Source organism: Phoenix dactylifera, chromosome 7, assembly GCF_051530095.1.
Source record: "Phoenix dactylifera cultivar Ajwa chromosome 7, Ajwa_hap1_PhDact_Kaust_v1.1, whole genome shotgun sequence".
NCBI lineage: Eukaryota > Viridiplantae > Streptophyta > Magnoliopsida > Arecales > Arecaceae > Phoenix > Phoenix dactylifera.
Window position 1 is genome coordinate 23483744 of NC_143196.1, and position 9352 is coordinate 23493095.

The window sequence follows — 9352 nt, forward strand, 5'->3', positions numbered from 1 at the left end:
ACGTCGGCAGAGAAATCCATAGATAGATAAAATAATGCCGACAATAAATAAAATGCGTCCGTGCGCCGAGGCGACTGGAGACGCTTCTCTGCTCGGACTCCGCTTCTTGTACCGTGTGCGTCCTTGCGCCGAGGCGACTGAAGACGCTTCTCTGCTCGGACTCCGTTCTTTGGGGACGTCGGCGGAGAAAAGTCCAAGAATAAAATAATGTAAAGACATTAAATAAATGGGTACCTTGTACCGTGTGCGTCCTTGCTCCGAGGCGACTGAGGACGCTTCTCTGCTCGGACTCCGTTCTTCGAGGACGTCGGCAGAGAAATCCAGAAATGGAATAGCGGGCCGAGTTCGTTGGCTGAAGCCGGTAAAAAATGAGCCGAGCTTGCTTGGCCAATAAAGACATCCCAACGTATCGGGGCATCCCGGCCGAGGTCGGGGTAGGAGCACGAGCCGAGCTCGTCCGGTCAGAGGACCGCTACTTAATAATCGATGGAGCACGAGCCGAGCTCGTCCGGTCAGAGGACCGCTACTCAATAGTCGATGGAGCACGAGCCGAGCTCGTCCGGTCAGAGAGGACCGCTACTCAATAATCGATGGAGCACGAGCCGAGCTCGTCCGGTCCGAGGACCGCTACTCAATAGTCGATGGAGCACGAGCCGAGCTCGTCCGGTCAGAGAGGACCGCTACTCAATAGTCGATGGAGCACGAGCCGAGCTCGTCCGGTCAGAGAGGACCGCTACTCAATAGTCGATAGAGCACGAGCCGAGCTCGTCCGGTCAGAGAGGACCGCTACTCAATAATCGATGGAGCACGAGCCGAGCTCGTCCGGTCCGAGGACCGCTACTCAATAGTCGATGGAGCACGAGCCGAGCTCGTCCGGTCAGAGAGGACCGCTACTCAATAATCGATGGAGCACGAGCCGAGCTCGTCCGGTCAGAGGACCGCTATTCAATAGTCGATGGAGCACGAGCCGAGCTCGTCCGTGGAGCACGAACCGAGCTCGTCCATGGAGAGCGCACCATAAACTCATGGACATCTTCAGGGAGTCCACGCAGGTACTCCATCAACCCGAGGTATCAGGGCATCCCAACCGTGGTTAGGGAAGAATAAACCTGATGCCATGAGATAATCAAGAAAATTGGTGAGCTCGGAATAAGTTCGCAATCCATCAGTTTACCGTGAAATGAAATTTATAGAGTGAAATTCATAAGATGAAATTTAATAGTTGAATGATGAGGGACCCCTTAGGGTTCTACTGGTGGTACACGCGGAGATTTTCAGAGCTCCAGCTCCGCGGAATGGGAGTCCCATCTAGAGACTCCAATTGATAAGCTCCGGGCCAGCGAATGCGCGTGATTCGGTATGGTCCTTCCCAATTCGGGGCCAGCTTCCCTCGCTCAGTTGGTCGGGAGGTTTCAGCTCTTCTTAGGACAAGGTCCCCTGGTCTGAAAGATTTGACTTTGACCCTGGCGTTGTAGTACTGAGCTGTCTTTTGTTGGTACCTCGCCATACGCACTCGGGCGACCTCCCTTGTTTCCTCGATCAAGTCGAGGTTGCCTCTGAGCTGCGAAGAGTTAGAGCTAGCATCGTGGTGCTCGACTCTTGGAGAGGGGAGCCCAATCTCTAGTGGAATGACGGCCTCCGTCCCATATGTCAGGTTGAAGGGAGTCTCGCCGGTGGGGACGCGGAACGTAGTCCGGTAAGCCCACAGGACATTGTATAGGTCTTCGACCCACTGTCCTTTGGATTTGTCGAGCCTGGTTTTGAGACCCTGCAAAATAGTACGATTTGTTACCTCGGTTTCTCCGTTTGTCTGAGGATGCGCGACCGAGGTGAAGCGGTGGTCAATGCCAAGCTCGGAGCAGAATTCTCTGAAATGGATGTTGTCGAACTGGCGACCGTTGTCAGAGATAAGGATGTGGGGAAGCCCGAATCTGCAAATGATGGACTTCCAAATGAAATCCCGCATCTTCTGCTCGGTTATCCGGGCGAGGGGCTCAGCTTCCACCCACTTAGTGAAGTAGTCGATGGAGACGACCAGGAACTTCCTTTGCCCGGTGGCCAGAGGAAATGGCCCGAGGATGTCAATTTCCCACTGGGCAAAAGGCCAAGGGGAGCTGATAGAAGTCAAAAGAGCCGAGGGCCGGCGCTGAACGTTGGCGTTCCTTTGGCACCGGTCGCATCTCTTGACGAAATCCATAGCATCCTTCTGGAGTGTCGGCCAATAATACCCTTGGCGCAGAATTTTATGGGCCAAGGCTCGTCCTCCCAGATGGTTTCCACAAATTCCTTCGTGGACTTCGCGCAGGGCATAATTAGCTTCCGTTGGGCGAAGGCATCTGAGAAGGGGAGAGGTGAAGGATTTCCGATAGAGCTTTCCCTCGTATAGTATGTATCGGGTGGCGAGGCGCTTGATTCGGCGAGTCTCTCGTACATCAGCAGGGAGAGTTTCGTCTTGTAGATAGCTGATGAGTCCATCCATCCAGCTTGGCTCGAGCTCGGTGCAGAGGGTCCGCTCGGTCTCGTCCGTGCTGGGCTTTTGGAGATATTCCAGGACTGCCCCTTTGGAAAGCTCGCTCATGCGAGAGGACGCCAGCTTTGATAGCCGGTCGGCCCTGAGATTCTCCGATCTGGCAATATGTTGGACGTGGAAAGAGTCCAAGGTCGAGGCGAGATCCCGTACCTTCTGGAGATACTTCTGCATGGTCGGGTCTCTAGCTTCGAAGTCGCCCACAATTTGGTTGACGATGAGCTGGGAATCACTGAAGGCCTTCAAGTCCTTCACTCCTAGCTCTTTGGCTAGCTTAAGCCCGGCGACGAGCGCTTCATACTCCGCCATATTATTGGAAGCAGGAAACTCGAGGCGCAGGGCCTGCTCGGCGACCACCCCCTCCGGGCTGGTGAGAATAAATCCTGCTCCACTACCCCCCGAGTTTGAAGAGCCATCGACATGTAGAGCCCATGTAAAACTCGGGGTCTGCTCCAGCGGTGGCTCAGGTTCAGGCTTGACCTCATCTGGTATAGTGCACTCGGCCATAAAGTCTGCGAGTGCTTGTGCTTTGATCGCCTGTCTGGGCCGGTACTTAATGTCGAATTCCCCGAGCTCAATGGCCCATTTAGTGATCCGACCCGCACGATCCGATCTTTGCAGGATCTGCTTGATCGGCTGGTCAGTCAGCACGGCCACTGTGTGAGCTTGAAAGTAGGGTCGGAGCCTCCGAGCTGAGATGACCAAAGCATAGGCGGTCTTCTCAAGCTTGGAGTATCGGGTCTCAGCATCCCTTAAGACCCGGCTGGTGTAATACACCGGTTTCTGAAGTTTCCCCTCCTCTCGGACCAGGACCGAGCTCACTGCTACAGGGGAGACAGCTAAATACAAGTAGAGGAGCTCACCCTGTTGAGGCTTCGTGAGTAGGGGAGGGGAAGCCAGCAGGTGCTTGAGCTCTTCAAAAGATTGCTGGCACTCGTCCGACCACAAAAAGTTCTTCGGCTTCTTGAGGGCTGCAAAGAATGGAAGGCAGCGCTCGGCCGAGCGGGAGATAAACCTCCCGAGGGCTGCCACTCGGCCTGTGAGCCGCTGTACCTCCTTGACCGTCCTGGGAGGCGTCATCCTTTGGAGGGCTCGGATCTTCTCTGGATTGGCCTCGATTCCTCGTTGTGTAATGATGAAGCCGAGGAATTTGCCGGAGGTGACCCCGAATGCACATTTAGCTGGGTTGAGCTTCATCTGGTACTTTCGGAGTGTGGAGAATGCTTCATTGAGGTCGGCTATGTGGTCTTGCGCCGCCTTACTTTTCACCAGCATGTCATCCACGTAGACCTCCATGTTTCGGCCTATTTGGTCTTTGAAGATCCGGCTGACCAGCCTTTGATAAGTCGCCCCGGCATTTTTTAGACCGAATGGCATCACTTTGTAGCAGTAGGTTCCCCCGTCGGTGATGAAGGCTGTCTTTTCCTCGTCTTCTGGCGCCATGCGGATCTGGTTATATTCGGAAAAGGCGTCCATGAATGCCAGCAGCTCGTGACCCGAGGTGGAGTCCACGAGCTGGTCTATGCTAGGAAGTGGAAAGCTGTCCTTCGGGCAGGCTTTATTCAGGTCGGTGTAGTCCATGCACATACGCCACTTCCCGTTGGCCTTCTTGACGAGGACCACATTGGCGAGCCACTCCGGGTAAGCTATCTCCCGGATGAATCCAGCTTCAAGGAGTTTGCTGACCTCCTCGGCTGTTGCTTGCTGTCGTTCAGGGGCGGCGCCTCGCTTCTTCTGCCTCACGGGCTTGCTGGTTGGCTTTACTTGGAGCCGGTGGACCATGATCTCTGGATCTATCCCCGGCATGTCTGCAGGCGACCATGCGAAAACTGTTGGAAATTATGTCCTAAATCCAATCAATTGTTGATTGTAAATGTATTTGAATCAATTATAAATAACATGGTATTTATTCATCACCAGAACATCTTCACAAACTCCGATGTGATGAAGTCCTTAGGACTGCTTTGTGTAATGAAATATGATTTTGTCACACAGGTCCTTAAATGTTCATGACCGTATGATATACTATTAATAGGACGATAGTATTATCGGGCGTAGGTCATTGTGTATCATATTTGTTGGTTGTCTTCCAAACCAAAGAGTATAGAGATACTAGTATGGTATACAGGTGAATGGTAGTGTACGTTCACTGAACGTGACCAATTGACGGACTCTCTCTTGTCAAGAGTTGTTCCGAGTGGATATGGGTATATGTATCCTTTAGACCTGAGATTGCAACCGGTGGCTTGCAAGCAACTCACTGTACTTTGGTGCCGGACTACCTGAATTTCTAATCCAGCGACGAAAGGTTTCTGGGTCCAGTCAAGTACTTGTGGTAGTCAGTTGCAGATCAAGATGGGATTGACCTCCCTTAGAAATAAGGGTGAATGCCTTGTGTTTTCAATTAAGTAGTACCCTGGCCAGGGAAAGTCAAATCACTATCACTTGACTTATTGAATTGAAACATATTTCCGGATGGATCGTTTCAGGGTAGACAGACTCTAAACCCATCCTGGGCATTTTCTGGTCAAGAGGATGAATTATGCAGTAACCATAGTCCATAGGTTCTAGAATGTTGCTTTGCATCTATTCGGCCTATCCGGTCGTCGGGTCCCATTGCTAGATGGTTACTTCGATTAGTGCAGGAAGTGTTCTTGTACTACCGGCTTAGGTTCGAACCTGTGAGGTCACACGCTTAGAAGTTTCTGGATTGATCAAATGGCTGATTGACGATTGAGAATCGTCTAGAGGTAAAATAGTCAATGTGATTGACTGATTGCCCTAAGCAATTGTTGCTTGGAGAAGTTAATTGGTGATTAGATCACTGATTAGACTCAATTTGATTGAGTAATAGAGATTGGGCTTGACCAAATTCAAATATGATTTGAAGTTGGTAAAACCGTAATTGACACCAAAATTGGTTTGGTGAAAATGTCTAATTTGTCCCAACCAAATCAGATTTGGCTTGAGTCAAATTGGATTAAAATCAATTATGATCCTAGTATGACTAGGACTTCCTTCCCTATGTGGGACCCACATACTGTATGTGGGACCCACGTCCTGCCTAGGTGGGACCCACATACTGTATGTGGGACCCACGTCCTGCTTAGGTGGGACCCACATACTGTATGTGGGACCCACATCCCGGCCACCTCACCCCTTTGCATGCATGACACGTGGCGGAGCAGGACACCTCTTTTGCTTGCATGCGTGACACGTGGCGGAGCAGGACACCTCTTTTGCTTGCATGTGTGACATGTGGCGGGCCTGGACACCTCACACTCCTCCCGATGTCATCCATGACCTCATCTGCCTCATGAGGTCATCCATGACATCGCCCTCCAGGCCACCTCACCCCTTTGCATGCGTGACACGTGGCGGAGCAGGACATCCTCTTCCTTGCATGTGTGACATGTGTCCTGGCAGGACACCTCACAGGACACCTCATAGGGACACCTCACCTTCTTCTTGGCCTATAAATAGGCCACCCCTCTTCCTTCTTCAAAACAGATGGAGAGCACCAGAGAAAGAGAGTGAGAGGAGAGAGTAGTTCTGAAGGTGAAAGCTCAAGAAGGAGTTCTTGAGCTGTGAAGGTCCATCTTCTTCCTTCTCCATTTCAGCCAACCTTCTGCCTCCCTGCGAGCTAGCACTCCCTGGGAAGTTGATCATTCCGGAGCTTCGCGTGGACGAGTCATCGAGGCCGGACGCTTGTGCGGCTGCGAAGCATCCTTGAAGGAACCTCCTTCTAAAGGTAAGAGATCTGATCTCTTTTATGGTTGAGATATGATCTCAATCTTCAAATCACAAGAAGTTGTGATTTATGCATATTTATTTGAATCACACAATCCTCGGGATCTGAAGGCTTTGTGATATTTGGTGTCAAAGCAAAGGATTAGTGGAGACTATCCGATTCCCGGAAACTCTCACGCGTGATCGTGTGACGAAGCGTGGCTCTCCACCCGGGGGCTCATATGATGAGTGCTTTGATAGGCACGCGCGGGTGTCACCCTATGTATTGGGACTGAGCCTGCGCCACATGTGATGTGCAGTTGAAGACTGTCTTCGACTGGTACCAGAGTTAAAATATCTAAAATATCAAGCATGTTTTGGGTTAAAATGTTTAACCCGTTCCTTCCGCATAAAAATTTTCTGAAATTCATGCTTAGCCCTCTGCATGCACACCATCAGTGGTATCAGAGCCCGTCCAGGTTCTTTGTGATATCAAATATCTATGCAAGATGTGATCTTTTACATATGATGTAAACTAATTATATTATTTCATTATGTTATTCATATGATGAGTGAACATGTTTGTTTGCATGATTAACTTGAATCTTAAAAGTGTTTTAACGATTTAAAGTTACGGAGCATGCAAAACAAAGATAAGACATGAATAATGTAATATACTTAATTATGAATTGAGTAATGATATAGATCCTAGACTTTAAATGTGATTTGAATGTCTAAGACATTGCATAATTCATGGGGTAATGGGTTAGCTAAATCAAATCCAAATGATTTGGACTCAATGGTTGAAATCAAACTTGGTAGAGTAGTTGATCTAATCTAATTAAAGTTGTTTCTTAGATTGGGTCAAGATTGCTCTTGATCTTTGCAATAGTTGTAGTTGATCAAGTCCATGTCTTTGATTAGACCAAATGGATGTTGATTTAGGCTTCGTGGTTGAGCTTGAGTTATGATATTGATCGAATTGAAATTGATAAACCAGCTGGTGTCAAAGGCAACTGTAATCAGTAGGTTTTTAATTGGGAGCTACTTGCTGGGTTTCGGTCCAGTCAAGTTAATGGCATACCCTTCCGCTGATCTCACTTACCTGGCCATCTTGGTGAATCTCTTTTGATCAGATCTCTGATTGACTCTAATTGACCCATGCCTGTAAGAAAATCAGTTGGACTGATTTAGGTGCGCTGACTTGAATCTATTTCCTATGATACCTGACTTATGAAGTCAGTGGGAGGATTTGGATTGAGTCAGCTTTTTATTATAAAAATCCTCTAAATTATTAGGTCCATAAAATGATATGGTTAATGGAGATGACCACGTCATAGCCTCCCATTAGTTGTGTGATAATGAGTCCAATACGTCTATATACATTGGAGGCGCGTGCGCGCACTGGTGCGTATCGGCCATTGGAATTGTCATACAATAATGATGAGTTGGTTGCAACTATTGGAATGGGTGGTCCGGTTGGATACCGGCCAAAGTCGGGCTTGACCATCTATTAGATAGTTTGCATTGATTGCTACATGTTAATGGTTGGACCTGACCAGGACTTTTAGTAGTGTCGATATACGCCTGCTGAAGTGCTTCCTGGGGCAGAATGATCACTAGAAGTTGTTTAGTTGAAGCAATTTGTTATGAACCTACCTTTAGGTGTATTTGGGTTGATACCGACCAAAGTCGGGCCCAGGTATAGCCTATTGGATTCTAGTGCCCACTAAAGAATTAAGAGTAATTCTTCGGATTAGAGGTAGAGGCTCCTGATTCGTATAAAATAGTGGAAGGATCTTTAGACTAAAATCCATGTCTTTAGATTAATTGATTCATTTACTAATAAGGCCATGGTTTTGTCCTTTATGCAGAAATGTCCTCTTATAAGTTCCCCCTATCACTATTGGATAGTGATGAGCCGACTAGACCTTTGATTAAGAATCAGGCTAACTCGAGTGCTAATGAGAGAAATCAGCAAAGAGTTGCTGGTCAAGGTGGTTATATGATAACACCTTATAATTTCTCTGTATGTGATATGATGACTTGGGTATAGGATACCGGAAGTCCTTTTAATATCTGTAATACGTTGAAAGGACTGCAAGTCATTGAGAATTTCGGTAACAATGAGAAATTCCTAAATGTTGGAGATGGAAGAACTGTTCCAGTTCTAGCATTAGGTAATATTCAAATTGTTTCAAATTCTCACATAATTGCCCTTGGTGAATATCACTATTGTCCTAGCTTCTTAATGAATGTCATTTCCGTTGGTCATTTGGCCTTAAACGGTTATGAAATTTGTATAAAGAAGGATTATTGTGATATCATTATGAATGGTGTTACAGTAATCAATGGACGATTAAACAATGGCATTTATGTATTGTCACAACCTGTTAGTGTAATGTACACTACAAGTAAACGCCCTAGATCTGATGATGTCTCTGATATCTACCTTTGGCATTAAAGGCTAGGTCATATTAACAAGAACAGGATCAACAGGTTGGCCTCACTGGATATTTTAAATATTAATGATTGTGAATCATTACCTACCTGTGAGTCTTGTCTTCTTGGAAAAATGACCAAGTCGCCTTTTACTGGAAAAGGTATACGAGCCGGTGCTGTATTAGGTCTTGTACATTCGGATGTATGTGGACCTATGAGCACTAGTGCAAGTGGTGGATACAGCTATTTCATTACATTTACCGACGACCTATCTCGGTATGGGTATGTGTTTCTTATGAAACACAAGTATGAATCATTTGAAATGTTCAAATTATACCATAATGAAGTAGAGAAACAAACTGGACAGTGTATTAAGATACTTCGATCTGATCGAGGTGGTGAATACCTCTCTAGTGATTTCTTGACATATCTGGAGGAGAATGGGATTCTCTCTCAGTGGACCCCTCCCAGAACACCGCAGCATAATGGTGTGTCTGAAAGGAGGAATCGGACTCTGTTGGACATGGTCCGGTCCATGATGGGATTTACAGTTTTGCCCTTATCATTTTGGGGTTATGCACTTGAGACCACTTGTTATATTCTTAATAGAGTTCCCAGTAAATCTGTGACTAAAACTCCATATGAGATATGGAC